The sequence below is a fragment of the Natrix helvetica genome (genome assembly GCF_964273705.1).
Source record: "Natrix helvetica genome assembly, chromosome: 5".
NCBI classification, from domain to species: Eukaryota; Metazoa; Chordata; class Lepidosauria; order Squamata; family Natricidae; genus Natrix; species Natrix helvetica.
In genome coordinates, this window is record NC_138551.1 from 30,017,326 (window position 1) to 30,033,880 (window position 16,555).

Below are 16,555 nucleotides of genomic sequence, written 5' to 3' on the forward strand. Positions count from 1 at the left end.
AAAGGCTGCTCCAACCGTCGCCGTCCTGCCCTCCCCCTCCCCCCTCCTCCTCCTCAGGAGCGGGGAAATGAACGAGCTGGCCCTGGTATCGCTCAGGGAGGGTCCTGGTATCGCTCCTCGCCGTCGCCTGAGCGGCGGTCCAAATACGCGCCGCAGGATGAGCCTCTGCTGGAATTGCAACGGGAAGGAATGCCACCGTGCCTGCCTCAGATATGGTATTGTGACAGTCGTCGTGTTTGAATTCATACACAAGTATGTGGTGTAAATTCATAGCTGCTTTGCACCTTGGAGCAGGTCACCTTTACACGGGGGAGGGCGAGATGGAAGACTCACCGGCCATGACGGGCAGAGATGCTTGAACTATCGAGAAGCGAACTGGCGAGGGCTTTAGATGTGTTGGAAATGTGGGGTCATGTTGTGGATGTGTTCTCCTAAGGCAGGGGTGTCCAAACTTGGGAACTTTAAGACTTGTGGACTTCAACTCCCAGAATTCCCCAGCCAGCAGAGCTGGCTGGGGAATTCTGGGAGTTGAAGTCCACAAGTCTTAAAGTTCCCAAGTTTGGACACCCCTGTCCTAAGGTGATTGCTGTGGGAGAATTTGCAATGGTAAGCATGGGCTGCCCCAAAAACATCTGGGCCGATTAGGACCAGCAGGATGTTCTTTACAGTCCCGGCTTTTTTATGTGTGTGTGATAAAACTCCCCCCCACCTCCAAAAGCTGGGGTCAATTTATTTTATTTTTTGGTTGTTGAAAATGTGGGGTGCAGAGACTTATTGGAAATAAACTATACACAGTAAACTGTTACCGGGAATTTTAGGCTTCGTTGTTAGCCTTTTAATAAAGGTAATATTAGCATTTTGGCATGGCATCCATGCCATCTTTTGAAATTCAGGAAACCATGTTTTCTTTATAGCCAAAACCATTTCTTTTATGGCCAATAACTTCAGCAGGAGAGGGAGCTTATTCTGAATGTCCTTGAATGCTCTTGCAAGTTTTAAGAAAGTTACAAGCTGAACTGGAAAAAGGAGTTCTAATGTAACCCATGAACTTGCCACTTTAAGAATCAATGTTTTCCGTTGTTCAATTCTCACATTTAATCACATCTGATCACTTGCTTTCCCACATATCATATATACTGAATGTATCATTTATTTCTGTACCCTATATTTATATCCTATATAAAGATTTGATCTCCCTTAACAAATGATTTTTACTTTTCTTGAATTAACTTTGTGATTCATATTTTTGGGTGGTAAAAAAGTCCCTTTGCAAAGGTAAAAATGTTTTTATCTCGCAAATTCAAGGATCAGGTCTTCAGCTCCACGCCAACTCGGGGTACTTGAAGCAACAAAACTAGCACTTTAAAAAAAACTGTCAGTTTCCAATTTTCTTTTATTTAAAATAATATTTTGGGCTGAGAAATTAATAGCTGCCACATTTTAGTCACTGAAGTTTCCCTGGAAACAGAACTATACCTGCTCAGGTTGGAATGGCTGACATAATACTATTTCTGAAGTTAAGAGAATATTTATTCCATCTTCCAAAACTTGAAACTTGGTGAAATTTGACATTCTTTTGAAGAATTATGCAAAGAATCCCTGATTTGAAAGAGAATGGTTATTTCTGTTTTTAAACTACTGAGAGTAGCAGTTTATGTTTATTTTATTAACATAGCACTGTATGTAAAACACTTCTACAGCAAGACTGACAGTACATTTAGGCACCCTAAGAACAACATCCTTTTCTCAAAGAGGTGTCTCTTCCCACCGCTAAAATGATTCTTCTTGTTGTAGCATATCCGTCATCAGATGTTGGCGATCACATTGGCGATCTTATTTTTATCAATAGCAGCACAAAATAGTGTTGTTGAGTTTTGTCCAAGCCATTCCCTTAGATTTTGAAGCCATGATGTTCTTCCTCTGCCTGGACTTTGTTTGCTTTCAGTCTTTCCTTGGAGGAAATGATTGAATTGGAATTATATTGTCCAATATAATTTAATTATATTAATGAAATTGGGACTAAGATTGAATTGGTTGCTAAAATGCAATTAAGGTACTATTCAGACACTAATCAGATACTTCTGAAGTTAGACATCTGCCTGCCACATGGAGGACTAAAAATATATTTTTTTCAAAATAGGAAGCTGAAGTTTTTATTAGAATCACAGGTACATTTTCTTTTAGATGAAATTCTGTTACAACTCTAATGCTGCAATCTGCTAGTTATCCTGATCTCTACACTCCTAAACAATAGGCTGTGCTACAATGTACTAATAGATGTCTTTTTTCCTCAGAAAGATTCTAGATTTTTAAAAGCACATTTCTCTAGAAAATCCCAGCCATAAGAAAAAATATCCTTATTGTGATCTTTTGGATTCTTCATAAGTAACGCAGTTGCATAATTAGTCTCCAAGGAATCCTGCTTCAAAAATAATGATCCTCCTGGGTGTCACTCGAACGTACCAGTCTGTTATTAAACATAAAAATAAGAGTAACCAATGAGGACATCAAACTGTCAACACTGTATTTTTAAATCACAATTTTCCTTTCATAACATTTCTTACTGGAACTAGGAAGTTGTAGAAGCTGCAGCACCCAAAGAAATGAACCTCACATACAGGAAAATTGAGATGTTTGTCTTAATTTATCCATTGAGCTCTGCAAATGGGGAAAATGAAAATAGAAGAGTTGTGTGTCTAATAAATTCAAATAAGTAAATAAAGGTAGACTGCATTGACACAATATGGGCTAATCATTTTATAGTGGAGAATATTTACATGGATTATTTTTTCAGCCCATTCATTTCCTCTCTGTAAGGCTGAAAAGACCATCAATGAGAGCTGATGTTTACAATATTTTTTTCATTAGAATTAAGAAAAAACAGTATGGTAAGGCTTCTAATCATAGGTTGTCCTTGACTGGTCACTTTGCAACCATTCAAAGTTATGTCAGACCTCTCCAGAATTATTAACAACCAGTTTTGAAGTTCCAACAGCCAACCCCAATAGTCACCCGATCACATTTTGGATGCTTGGTAATCAGCCCACATTTACATCTCTTTGCAATGTCCACAATCATATGACTATGGTTTTCAGCATTTTTTGCCAGAAGATGGCATTAACTAAAATGGGCTTACTTAGTGACTGCCACATTCCCTTAATAACCATGCATTCATTTAATAAGCACCACATAAAAGATCATAAAATTGGGTGTAGCCATGTGATGATGCACTTAATGACCATCATGACTTAAAACCGTATTTCCAAGCTCAATGATAGTTGTAGGTCAAGGAATAACTGACAAACCTTAAATAGGTTCAGAAGCTAGATAGAACTTCCTAAGAAATCCCAACACTATAGACTAGACAAAGAAGGGTTTTTTCACCCTCTTACCTACGTTTTATATAGAGGATTAATTAAATTCTATAAAGGATTATACTAATAATATTACAAGTCTCATGGAATTTGTAAGACATAAAATATAAAGTTTTAAAAAGTACACAGAATTCTTATTCCTACAAATTACTATGTTTGATCAAAAATTGCCATTGATCTTTATATCTCCTTAGCCATAAGAAATTTTAATATTTTCAGTATTGTCTTAAAACTGCTATGAAAAAATACTACAAATTTCAGTGCTATTCTAAATATATTTTCTCAGAAATAAATTTTCAGTATACTTTTTTGATAAATTAGAATATCTCCTACTGCTGGTTATAATTACCATATTTTTTGGAGTATAAGCAGCTGATTGGCAGTTGGATCTGCCTCCCGGAATATTGCCAATCAGCTGTTCCAGGGGGTTCCCACAGACCATTGGCACCTCCGTGCGTCACGTTTTTGGCCTCTGCACACTCCATTTTAGACCCGTTCCAGGCTTTGTAGATCGCCACAGCATGTTGCTGCCAATTGCCGCTTTTGCGCTTCACATTTTCTGCCTCCGCATGTCACATTTTTGGCCTCAGCACACCCTGTTTTCAACCTCTGTGCATCATGTTTTTAGCGCATTCCAGGTGGGGATCGCTGCTGCTGATTCCCGCCACCTAGAACTGGGCGAAAAGGTGATGTGCGGAGGCCGAAAATGTGACGCATGGAGGCTGAAACAGATGAAGGATGGAGCCAGTGGGTGGGCAGGGCTTCGACAACATTTGATGTGTAAGATGCACAGACATTTCCACCCACTTTTAGGGGGGAGGTGCGTCTTATACTCTGAAAAATGCATTATCTTTTTCTACTTATTTCTGCTTTGTGGCCATATTTCTTTATGCTCTGTGAATGCTAAGCAAAGATATATGATAACTCTTTGGCTTTCAAAACTGTGAAAATGATCAGCCAATCATAGCAATGCTGCAGTGAAGGATATTTGCTACAGGTCTTGAGAGTGATATATTTGATTTTTGGGGATAATTTTCTATCAGGGCTAAATGCCAAGTGAGAATGGAAAACAAGAAGAGAGCAGCTTATATTGAACAAATATTTCCACAGTTCTTATTCTGTTCTTAACTTGGTAGAGTCTACAGTGTATACATAACCACAAACCGCCTCCTAAAACTGTCCAAACCACTAAGAGAACTACAGTTCTGGTTTTCCACTCATTTGAAAATCACTCTTGGGTAATTTCCAGTTTGAGCTATCGGTACATTTGGTCATAACCCATTTTTGTGAACTAAGGGGAATAAAAGCCAGGAGACATTGTTTCTCAGTTGCTGCTCTGGTGTGGCTTTGTGGCAAACCCTCTCCTTAGAATTATGGTATGACTTGCTTGATCCCTTCTAATTTCCGGACACTGTGGAAGAAATTTCCAAAAGTGTTTGGTTGAATAATTTGCAATCACAAATAAATTAAATAAATAATTTATTTCATTTTGAATTACTTTATATTTACTTTATATTGATTTCATTATTGATATTTTATTGGTTCTCTTATTTGTTTATTCTTCAGCACTATAATAATTTATCATTTAATACTTGTATTTGATTATTTACCAGTTATTTACTGGTAAATTATTTATCAGTTATTTGTGAAGTTTCCAAAATATGACCTAATTAACTTACGAGCCTCAAGACAAAGTTCAAAAGAAATCCATTCATTTATTGGTATCAACATTTTGGCATGTTCTTCTGCAGAGCCAAAACTGATATCTGCTTAATGGCATCTGAACTTTACCCCTGTATCCCCTCCCTTCTGTCTGTGTCATAAATCACATCCACCAACAAGGTGCTGCGGCAGGCTATGAACGTGCGCATTTCACACGCTAGCTGTAGAAATATGAGATCTGACTGGCCAAAGGTATGCATGGCATTCTCCTCCCTTTTCTCTCTTTTTATGTCAACTTGATAATAGTCATGGAAATGCTTTACAAGTTGACTTCTTACCAATAAATGCTATGCTGCTGTTGATAACTTTGCAAATTATTACAAATTCCAATGAAGCAAAACATCCCCTTCCCTAATTACCTTCCAATGAACTGGAAAACAATCAACACTGTCAGTGCAGCCATAAAACACATAGCAGTTGAAAAAAAATAGATAAAGCTTAAGAAGATCAAACGACTTTGGGAAGCAAAAGAGCTATAAGATAAACCCATAAAAGTAACTCTCTAGAAAGAAACGTTTTGTAGAATACTGCCCTTGTTCTTTCAATAAATGAAAGTTTTTATAGTTCCACCCCATTACTTCACTGACCTTACTAAACATATTATGCTATGAACCAATTCAATGTAAATCTATTTTTGTACATCTAAATATTTGTATTATCTCATTAGCATAATGTCAACCCTGAAGCTAACCTGACTGAAGCCATTTTGAAGCTTCAGTGTTGCCACTCTGAGCTGAGGGATAGGGAGTGGGGAACAGAGGTAGCTGGGGTTTTGTAGCCAAAACAAAATACTTTCTCCAGGGAATCAAGGACATTCCCACAGGTGGCTAGAGAGAGGGAGAGAGGAGGAGTGACGATACTAGGGAACTGGATGGCACCTTGATTGGACCATGTGACTGAAAGGAAAACTTTTAATTAGATGAAAACCATGGGAACCTTCAAAGTCGTTTTTCACCAGAACTGTACTAATATGATATATCCAATAAAATTATTATTTGAGGAATCTATCTGCCTCGGAATTCTGTTTGTTATGCGTGTATTATTTGGAACCCTGACACATAATTCTATAAATATATGAGATTTATTGCTAAAAAATTCAGATCTGCTTATATTGCCTCTGGTATGATGGTACACAATCAGGGGTGGTCTGATTTCTGCTTATAAACAAACTCTAGTGCAAAATACTAAGCTGATAATGCTTAGATTTATATCCTAAAGAGTAGATCATCCAGCATGATGTCATTATGCTAATGATGTGGGAGATTTTATGTCATTAGAAATGACATCATTACACAAATAATGGACAGAAAAGAAAGTCCAAGTATTTGTGGAACAGTTTGCAATAATTCCAATCTGGTGGAAAAATCTTAACATTAAAGAATTGGTTCAAATACTGGCAAGTGCATATCGCAAGACAGTCATGCCTATTTTCTATGGCACCCTTGGTTGCACAAAGACAATGCGTGGGAGAACTCTTGGGACTTTTGCTAGCTGCTTTTCCTGCTACTCAGGTTTAGGAAGTGATTTCTCCTCTGTTTCATAAAAAACATTCTTACAGCCTGAGTGTTTCATTTCCTGTGCTGACAGGAAACAACTATACTATACAATTACTGTGATGAATAATGTATAAAGAAATGAAATCTGAACTACACAGGATCAGATGTGCCAAGGATATTAGAATTTACTACAGCAAACTATGTTTCAGCAGACTCTGCAGCACATTACAAGATCAATCCTGTCAGTTGCAAATGGACTAGTCTCCATCTTTCTAGGGACAAAAGGCATGAGGTATTAATAGCAGTAGCACTTAGACTTCCATACTGCTTTACAGTGCTTTACAGCCCTCTTTAAGCAGTTTAGAGAGTCAGCATATTGCCCCCAACTATCTGGGTCCTTGTTTTACCAACTTTGGAAGGATGGAAGGCTGAGTCAACCTTGAGCTGCTCAGAATCAAACTCCTGGAGCGAGCAGTGAGTTAGCCCTGCAGTACTGCCTTCTAACCACTGCACCATCACAGTCTTAACCCAAAAAACATACAAAGGATGGGTGGACCAGAATTCAGAACAGAACAGAATTCAACTGAATTTGTACTTCAGAAAAGGTGTATTAAGCAATTAAGGTGGCATGATCTGATTTAAAAACCTGCTAAGGTAGCAAATATGAACACATTTTTAGCTTTTAGTAGTGTGAAAGCGAAACTATTATCAGCCCTTTGTAGGGATCTATAACATCAAGTGTCAAATGTGAGGGGAACTGTTTAACAGTGATGAGAAAGTCTATCATTTGCAAATGAAAAAGCTATTGCTTGACTTTTCCACTAGAGGGCATTTAAAGCATTTGTTTCTTTTTCCTGCCAGGTATCTGCCAATGTGACCTTATTTTGCAATAACCTTAGCATAATAGAATGAAAGGTCGGAAGAGAACTTAGAGATCACCTAGATGACTCCCATACCCAGTGCTATTACTACAATCACAGTGTCTCTGATAGACATCCAGCCTGTTAAATGACTCCAGCAAGAGTATATTATCTCACACAGTAGTGAGTTCTAAGGTGAGCTGCTGTTACTATTAGAATATTTTTCCCAATGTGAGACCAAAATGAATTTCCTTGCATTTAAGCCCCATTGTTTCTTTACTAGTCTTCAGGAACAATTCTGAATGATTTTGCCCCATGCTCTACATAACAACCTTTCATGTATCTGAAAAGAACAATCATGCTTCTCTAAATCTTCTATTTTTCTAACTTCAGCTATTCTTCATAAACTTTCTTCCAGACATCTTATCATTTTAGTAACTATCCTCTGGATTTGCTCTAGCTTGTCCTGGGAGGATTTGTCAAATGCTTTACTCAAATTAATGTTGTATTAAATTCCCTCTTTTAAAAAAATCAGGTTTGCTATGATTTATTCTTAATAGATCTAAACCTTCGCTTTCACTCTCTCCTAACTCCAACTGTAATTAGGAGAGCCCACCTTTTTCCAGGACATGTGTAATTTTTTAATCTCTACCCTGGCTTCTGATGAGGATACATGGCAAACCAAATATTCTTCAAAGAGCAGGAAATGACATTGCAGCAAGAGATCAGCAGCCACTCAGTGGATTCTCTCCAGAAAAAGGAGGAATTATAAGATCACCCGCTTGCATTCTACAAGCTGGTCCTCATGAGTAGAGAATGTAACAACCTAGGCTTTTTGTGGGTCACTTGCAAGTCATGGAAAATACTCTTTTGGATTCTTAAATAATAGGACTCTGAAGATTTGACAAGAGAGAAAGCCAGAAAGAACTAAATATTACATTTAAAGAACACTTAAATTTGACTTACTAATACAGAACGGAGCAAAATAATTCAACAAAGGACATATTGAAGAATATCTGGGAACGATGGACTTGAATAATTTAATAATAATGTTAAGAGTCTCTGCCAATGTTGGCAATCTGTGTTTAAAAGATGTTGCAGAAAGGAACACGTTTTATCAGACAAAATTGAGACTGATTTAAAAGTGGATTTAATGACAGACTAGAAGAATGATATGGAAAGAGATGCTACACTGGATATACAAATGAAACTAGCTGGTATCTTAATAATTAAAAGGAATATACAACCAAACCAAAAGAGTGACTTAACTCCCTATATTGAATTAACAAAAGAAGTCTATTAAAATTTTGAAGGATTTTGTGAACAAAGAAAAGTATAAAAAGAAATCAAGTTCTAAGACATTACATGAAAGGCTTAAAGATAAAGATTGCTAAACATAAAAGAAATTATATAGTTGACTTATCTAATGGTTAAACTAGATATATTATCTCTGGAAATCCTTAATAGTCTGTTGCTGACAAGGACTGAATGACAAGACTTTAAGGATATATTTATAAATAAGAGACAAGACTGATGTGAGATATAGAAAAGGTAGGGGACGAGATCATTTGTTTTGAAAGGGTGATAAGTTGCTAAAATTTATGCCTGTTGTGATGAAGGGGGAAATCATTTCTTTATATGTTTTTTCTGTTTTACTATATTTTTTGCTTTTTTAAATTTTCTATATTATTTTTTTATTTTTAGTTTGTATTACTTTTTTACTTTTTAATTGCATTTAGTAACTTTTATTTTTTTTAAAAACCCTCTTACCATTTCTATTTGGCTCCGCTAAAAAGCACCAAATGTTATCTTTTTTCCTAATCATTGCTCCAATCTCAATGAATTTATTTTTCTACATTTCTCCAACTTTTTTGAGGAGATGCAGTGATGGTAAACATAAGGAAGTCCATCAGTATGCTATTGTTTCTCTCCATTTCTTATTTTTTATACATTGTTTCTCACATTGCACATATATTGAATGAAATTTGCTAAATGAAGAACTTTAGCTAAAAATATTTAGATACAAGCCAAGAGTTGCAATCAAACTTGAAAAGTAAATGTAACCCAGAAAGTTGCAGTAGAGTTGGGAAGTAAATAAATCTATTGCAAACTGGAAGAAACTGCCACTAGAAGTAAATAAATTAACTCCAGTACTATGGAAATACTTGCACAAGATTATAGCTGAAGAAATGTTATTCATTACCTGTATATGGTTGTATAGCTATTGTATTCTTATTGAAGCTAGTAAGCCACAGTAAGCTATGAGCCATATTGGCACAGAGGTTAGAGTGCAGCACTGCAGGTTACTTCCGCTGACTGACTGCAATTTGGCAGTTCAAATCTCACCAAGCACAAGGTTGACTCAGCCTTCCATCCTTCCAAGGTGGATAAAATGAGTTGGGGGCAATATTCTGGCTCTGTAAACCGCTTAGAGAGGGCTGTAAAGCAGTATATAAGTCTAAGTGCTATTGCTAAGTGCCATTGCTAATAATAAATTTGTTCTTATATGCATATAAATAGAGATAATAGTTTTAATTGATGAAGTGTGGAATTTCACTTTACAGGTTACCTGATGGCTGAAGAATTAGCAAAAGGCTGATTTAAAATGAATTGGATAGAACCTGAGGGGACTCTGCTGGAAGATCCTCCTTGTGAAACAGCTTCTCAACTAAAGACCAGGTAGTGTACTGCTTTAAAACATAGATCAGGGCTGTCAAACTCACGGCCCATGGGCCAGATGTGCCACACTCTGGCCACACTCATGCCTGATTTAGTGAAGGGAGGGGGAAGTCGCAATACGTCACATGATACCGCAGGTTTGACCCCTAACATACCGGTAGATATAAACTCGTATTTCTTCTGGCTTTATAATATTACGTGATGGTAACCTATTAATGAAACATTTTGTTCCTGAATGTCCAATCCGTTTTTATTTGTTGTGGAAAAAAGCTCTTACATTATAGGAAGCTGATTTTATGTATGTATGTATGTATGTATGTATGTATGTATGTATGTATGTATGTATGTATGTATGTATAATGTAAAAGACCGTTGGCTTACCTGAACGGTCGTTCTCTGGGCGCTGCGGGAGAGTCCAAGCATGGGTTAACACAGCCTAACTGCCCTAGGACTGACTGAGTTTTTTCCTTGACCACGCCCCCTTTGCCTCTGGCAGGTCAGTTTTAAAAACGAAATGTGCAATAGGACGCCTTCAACCAGTCTCTGCAGAGTTTTAGATCTGGATCCTCGAACCCTGGGTGGGTTTGGACTCTCCCGCAGCGCCCAGAGAACGACCGTTCAGGTAAGCCAACGGTCTTTCTCCTGTGCGCTGCTTGGAGAGTCCAAGCATGGGACATACCCAAGCTATCGTGTCCCAGGGCGGGCAGAGTCATTGTCCTTTGTAGCCTCCACAACCCTTTGTAGTATACGTCTTCCAAAGGAGGCTTCTGCCGAGGCAAAGATATCGATCTTATAGTTCTTGATGAACGCCGTGGGCGAGGCCCACGTGGCCGCTCTGCAAATGTCTATGATGGACGCCTGGGTCGCCCAAGCAGCTGAAGTTGCAGCGCTCCTCGTTGAGTGCGCGGTTACTCTTCGTGGTGCAGTCTTGCCTTGTGTCTCATAGGCTAGCTTGATGCAAGCCCTCAGCCAACGCCCAATTGTGTGGGATGAAACCTTGCGACCAAGGGACCCAGGGTGGAAGGAGACAAATAGGGATTCGGAACGCCAAAATTCCTTTGATCGTTTGATGTAAATTTTGACTGCCCTTCTTACATCTAATTTATGCCAGATTTTTTCCTTCTGATGTACTGGATTTGGACAAAAATTAGGAAGGATCACTTCCTGGGCTCTATGAAACTGAGTATTCATCTTTGGGATGAAAGATGGATCAAGTCTCAGAATGATTCTGTCAGTATGAATAATGCAAAGGTCCTCCCTCACAGACAGCGCAGCCAATTCAGAAATTCTGTGAGCCGATGTTATAGCTATGAGGAAGGCCGTCTTAATAGTCAGATGATGGAGGCTTGCCTTCCTGAGAGGTTCGAAGGGAGCCCCCGTTAAGGCCTTCAGGACATATGGCAAATTCCAGGAGGGAAATCGATGAACCACCTGAGGAGAGATGTTCATCGCCCCCTTGAGGAAGCTCTTTACTTGTGGGTGCTGACTAAGTGATCTAGCAGATTTGCAGGTAAGAATGGTGGATAATGCCGCCACCTGTCTCTTGAGCGTATTGGGCGCGAGACCTTTGTCCAGACCCTCTTGGAGAAATTCTAGCAAATTTGGCACTGAAGCCGAAATGTCCGGCACACCCTTGCCCTGACACCAAGATGAAAAAGCGTTCCACGTATATTCGTATATCCTAGTAGTGGAAGGTCTCCTGGACGCTTGAATAGTTCTGATGACCTTGTCTGAAAATCTCTGCTTCCTCAGGAGGTCCCCCTCAAGCGCCAAACGGCTAGTTGCAGCCACTGGGGATCTGGATGCTTGATGTGACCTTGGCTGAGGGAGATCTGCTCCTGAGGAATCCTCCACGGACCTTGGATGGAGAGGCTGACAAGGTCCGCGTACCAGGACCTCCTGGGCCAGTGAGGGGCCACTAGGATTAGATCGGCCTTTTCTGACAGTAATTTGGTCACTACTTGGGGTATGAGAGGGAGCGGTGGGAACGCGTACAGGAGTCCTGAGGGCCAAGTGCTCCTCAGCGCATCCGTCCCTTCCGCTAAGGGCGAGTGGTATCGAGTGAAGAAGCGGGGCAGATGTGTGTTGGTGCTTGTTGCAAACAGGTCTACTTGCGGTTTGCCGAACTTCTCCACGATTTGAGAGAAGATGTCTGGATGCAGCCGCCATTCTGAGTGGTCTATCGTCTGCCGACTCAGCCAATCCGCTTCTTGGTTGCTCGTCCCCGATATGTGGTCCGCTGTTATGGACGCCAGATGTCGCTCCGCCCATCTGCACAATATTTCCGCCTCCTGCATGAGATTTTTGGAGTGCGTGCCTCCCTGCCTGTTGATGTGGGCCTTTGTGGCAACATTGTCTGTTAACAACAGTACATGATGACCCACAATCTGAGAAGCAAAGTGACGTAGAGCGAGGCGAGCGGCCCTCAGTTCTAGCCAGTTTATGCTGTGGGCCGCCTCCCTCTGTGTCCATTTTCCTTGCGCAAGATGTCCCTGGCAGTGCGCTCCCCATCCCTGTAGGCTGGCATCTGTTGTTACAACCAGCCTTTCGGGCTCCTTGAAGAGGCACCCCTTCCTGACCGCCGCTGTGCTCCACCAATGCAGGGAGCGAAGTACTTTTGGCGGTAGTTTCACGCGTCTTAACGAGTTGCTGTCCCTTGATCTCTGCATTGGCAGAAGGAACCATTGCAGCTCCCTTGCGTGAAGCCGTGCCCAGGGAACTACCTTTAGGCAGGAGATCATGATGCCCAGGAGCTGGGATAGTTGTAAAATCGGCACTGACCTGGGAGCTTTGCATAGACGAAGTTTGTTCTGAAGATTCGCCATCCTGTCTGGAGACAGAAATACCTGGCAGGAGACGGAGTCGATTATTGCGCCAAGATGTTGGATTCGGGTGGTCGGTTCTAGGTGACTCTTCTGCAGGTTCACTGAAAACCCGTGGTGTTGTAGAGTCCGTATGGTCACCTGAACGTCCCTTCGGGCCTGTTTCTGATTGGAAGAATGAATTATTATGTCGTCTAGATAACACTCTAGCCGAATTGGTTGATTCCGGAGGTGGGCCGCCACCACTGCCAAGATTTTGGTGAAGGTCCTGGGGGCAGACGAGAGGCCAAATGGGAGGGCCCTGTATTGATAATGCCTCCCGTCGTAGTGGAACCTCAGGAACCTTCTGTGGGCAGGGTGAATGGGGACATGGAGGTAAGCTTCCTTCAAATCTATCGATGTGAGGAGATCCCCCTATCGAGTGCAAGCCAGGATGGAGTGGAGGGACTGCATCTTGAACCTTTTGTATGCCAGATGCTGATTTAGGCACTTTAGATCCAAGATGGCCCTCCACCCTCCTGAGTTCTTTGGGACTAGAAAGAGGATGGAATAATATCCTCGTTTCTCCTGTTCTTTGGGAACCGGTTCTATGGCCCTGATTTCGAGCAGATGGAGGATCTCCTTCTGCATGAGATCTTTCTTTTGGGGATTCTTGGGGATGGGGCAACGAAGAAATTTTTGTTGAGGGAAGGATAAGAATTCCAGCACTAGGCCCCTCCTGATCGTGTTGAGGACCCAAGTGTCCGAAGTTATCTCCTCCCACCTGTCGGCATATATTTGGAGCCGACCCCCTATGGGAGGATTCCTGTGATGGTCACTTCCCCCTATGAAACTGTCGGGAATTGGATCCCCCACGAAATGGCTTCCGAAAGGAATGCTGTTGTTGCTGTCTTCCCCTGGACCCGTAATTTGTCCTGTCCTGTCCCCTGTCACCTGTCTGGGGAAATGACTTCTGATAAGAAGAATTAGAGCCGGAAGCTTGAGAGTTATCCTGCGCTCTAAAGGGCTGTCTCCTGAATGAACCTGAACCCTTACGTTCGGCTTTCTTCAGGGTGGCCGGGAGAATTTTGCGTTTGTCCTTTGTTTCTATGACAAACTTCTCCAAGGCCTCTCCGAAGAGTTGCCCTCCTTTAAATGGGGCGGAAGCAAGCTTCCATTTGGCCTTCATATCAGCCTGCCAGTGGCGGAGCCACAGCAGGCGACGTGATGTCACATTGGACGCCAAGGCCCTAGATGCGAATTTGGCCGCATTAAGGGAGGCATCTGCTGAATACTCTACGGCGGTTATTATCTTATTGATATCATGCCGCCATCTAGAACCTGCTGAGGGAGGTTTGGACCTGAGTTGTCTTAGCCAGAGGAGAGAAGCCCTGGTGAAGAATGATGCCGAGGTGGATGCTCTAATGGCCCAGGCAGCCGCCTGGTGCGTCTTGTGGCACGCCTTTTCTGAGCGTTTGTCCTCGGCCTTGAGTCCCTCGAGTAAATCTGCTGGAAGATTAGAAGTAGACGTTAGAGAGACCACCGGGGCATCCACCTCAGGCAACTTCAGCACCTCATCCATTTTGTCTTCTACAGCGTAAAGGGATTTGTCCCCCCCGCTGGGATTGGTCAGGGTACCAGGTTGGACCCACTGCCTTTGGACTACATCCAGGAATAAGTCCGGAACGGGAATCATTTCCTGGGTTGGTGAAGGTTCCTGGAATAAACCTTCCTTGTGGTCCTTAGTGGGAGGGGGGGTGGCTGAGGCACTCTTGGGAGTGGGCCCAAGTTCAGTGGCTGCTATGGCCTTGTGAAGGATGGATTTAAACAGGGATGGTTTAAATAACCCTGTAAAGGCCGGTTTATCAGGAGGAAGGTCCTCATCCTCCGATAATTCGAAATCCTCTATTTCCCCCTCCTCTAATCCTGTGTCCTCCGTGGCAATAGAAGTGCCAGGCGAAGTAGGGGCTTGGTCTCCTACAGGGGCAGGGGTTGCCCTGGCTTTAGGAGTGCTAGCAGAACCAGTCTCTTTCTGTTTGAGACCATCAGCTATTCCTTGGGAGATGGCCTTAGCTATGATCTCCTTCATTTCAGCTGATAATGCGGGACCCTTGTCCTCTCTTGGGCGTCCCTTGGAGCCCTTGGAGGTTCTCCTTTCCTCCCTCTGAAATATATCCTGATATGGTTCCAATTCCTCCCTAACCGAAGAACTGGGAGAGTCTGGGTAGCCCCAGGAGGCATCTGGGGAGGAGTCCCTTGAAATCCCCCCAGTTGATGGAGGTGATCCATCCTGGTGGGGAGAATCCTGATCCTGAACCTTCCCTTGGGGAGAATGAGGCCTTGCCCATGCCTCCTCTTGATCTGGGGACCTGCTGGCTTTCTGGGCCTGTGAGGTATGGCCTCTACGGGTTCCCTCCTTACTGGTGGGTAAGTCCCCTGAGGCTCGGGAAGGGGATCTATTGGGATTGCCTCTCCCTCCCTTGTTTCCTTTGGGGGGGGGGGCTCCACTCTGGGCCTCTTGGAAGAAGGCCCAGCCTGCACCTCCAAACCTTCGTCTGCCATTGTTGATCTGGAGTCACAGGAAGGCTGGATGGGTCTGGAGGGCACCGCTGGGACGAGCCAGACGGCACGAAACGTCCGCGGTTGCTGTAATAGGCAAGGGAAGCCAGCCGGCGAAATCCCTGCCTTAGAGTGCGAAAGCGGCTGTATTCGAGATGTTCGGCCTTGCCGGAGCCCCGGACAAGGCCCTCAGTCACTAAGCGTCGCTGCTGCTGCTGCTACTGGCGAGGTCTGACTGCGAGGTCTGTAAGCTCAGCCGTTTGAATCCTGAGGCAATTTGGTGCTCTAAAATGGCCGCCGCTGCGCGCGCAGCCTCAGTAACCAAGGCAACCCTCTCCGAAGTGGAGAAAAGGGCGCGAAAGGTTTAAAATGGCCGCCGCTGTTGCCAGGCAGAATTTAGAAGCCGTTAGGACACCTAAGGTTCCGAAAAAAGGCTTCCGCGGCTTTATAAAAGAGATCCCCAGCGCCAAACAGCTGGTTGTCCCTTGTAGCGATTCCGCTCGCCAGCTGGAGCCGGACAAGCCTCAATCCTACCTCGCTTAGCCTACAAGCAGCAGACGATGAATATCAGACCTCCTGAGCTGTCAAGAAATGCTTTAGCTGATTGTCAAAATAAATGGTCAGGAATTTCTTTAAATGCTGATGTGGGGAGTCCAAGCAAAAAGCCTAAACTGGGGAACTCCCCTGCAACAGTCCTATCGGGCGGACTGAGTTTTTAAAACTGACCTGCCAGAGGCAAAGGGGGCGTGGTCAAGGAAAAAACTCAGTCAGTCCTAGGGCAGTTAGGCTGTGTTAACCCATGCTTGGACTCTCCAAGCAGCGCACAGGAGAATATGTATGTATACACCGTACATACACACTCGTGTTTATGTATGTATATATGTATATGTACATATGTATGTTTTAAAGCTGTTTTTAAGAACTTGGAGACCTAGAAAACCAAAATGTGTATGTGTGTAGTATTTAGTATAAACCACAATGATAAGAAAATAATGAACTAGCTAGTGAAGCATCACAACCAAACCACAGTATGTAAATCACATGGTTTGCTGCTTGAACTGCAA

General features: G+C 42.4%; 1 long non-coding RNA gene across 11 annotated transcripts; it reads left to right on the top strand.

The window, feature by feature from the left end:
* The first annotated feature begins 6 nt into the window (after nt 1-6).
* LOC309392583 lies at nt 7-16,498 on the top strand. 11 transcript variants are annotated; one of them, XR_014175472.1, is made up of 6 exons: nt 47-252; nt 2,295-2,459; nt 2,795-2,888; nt 7,454-7,647; nt 10,017-10,449; nt 16,312-16,498. It is a non-coding gene; the product is annotated as an uncharacterized lncRNA (long non-coding RNA). The 11 variants fall into 11 exon arrangements; XR_014175473.1 differs by having other exon boundaries at nt 47-232; nt 2,278-2,459; nt 10,017-10,465; nt 16,322-16,498; XR_014175474.1 differs by having other exon boundaries at nt 47-232; nt 2,278-2,459; nt 10,017-10,453.
* The last annotated feature ends 57 nt before the right edge of the window (nt 16,499-16,555 follow it).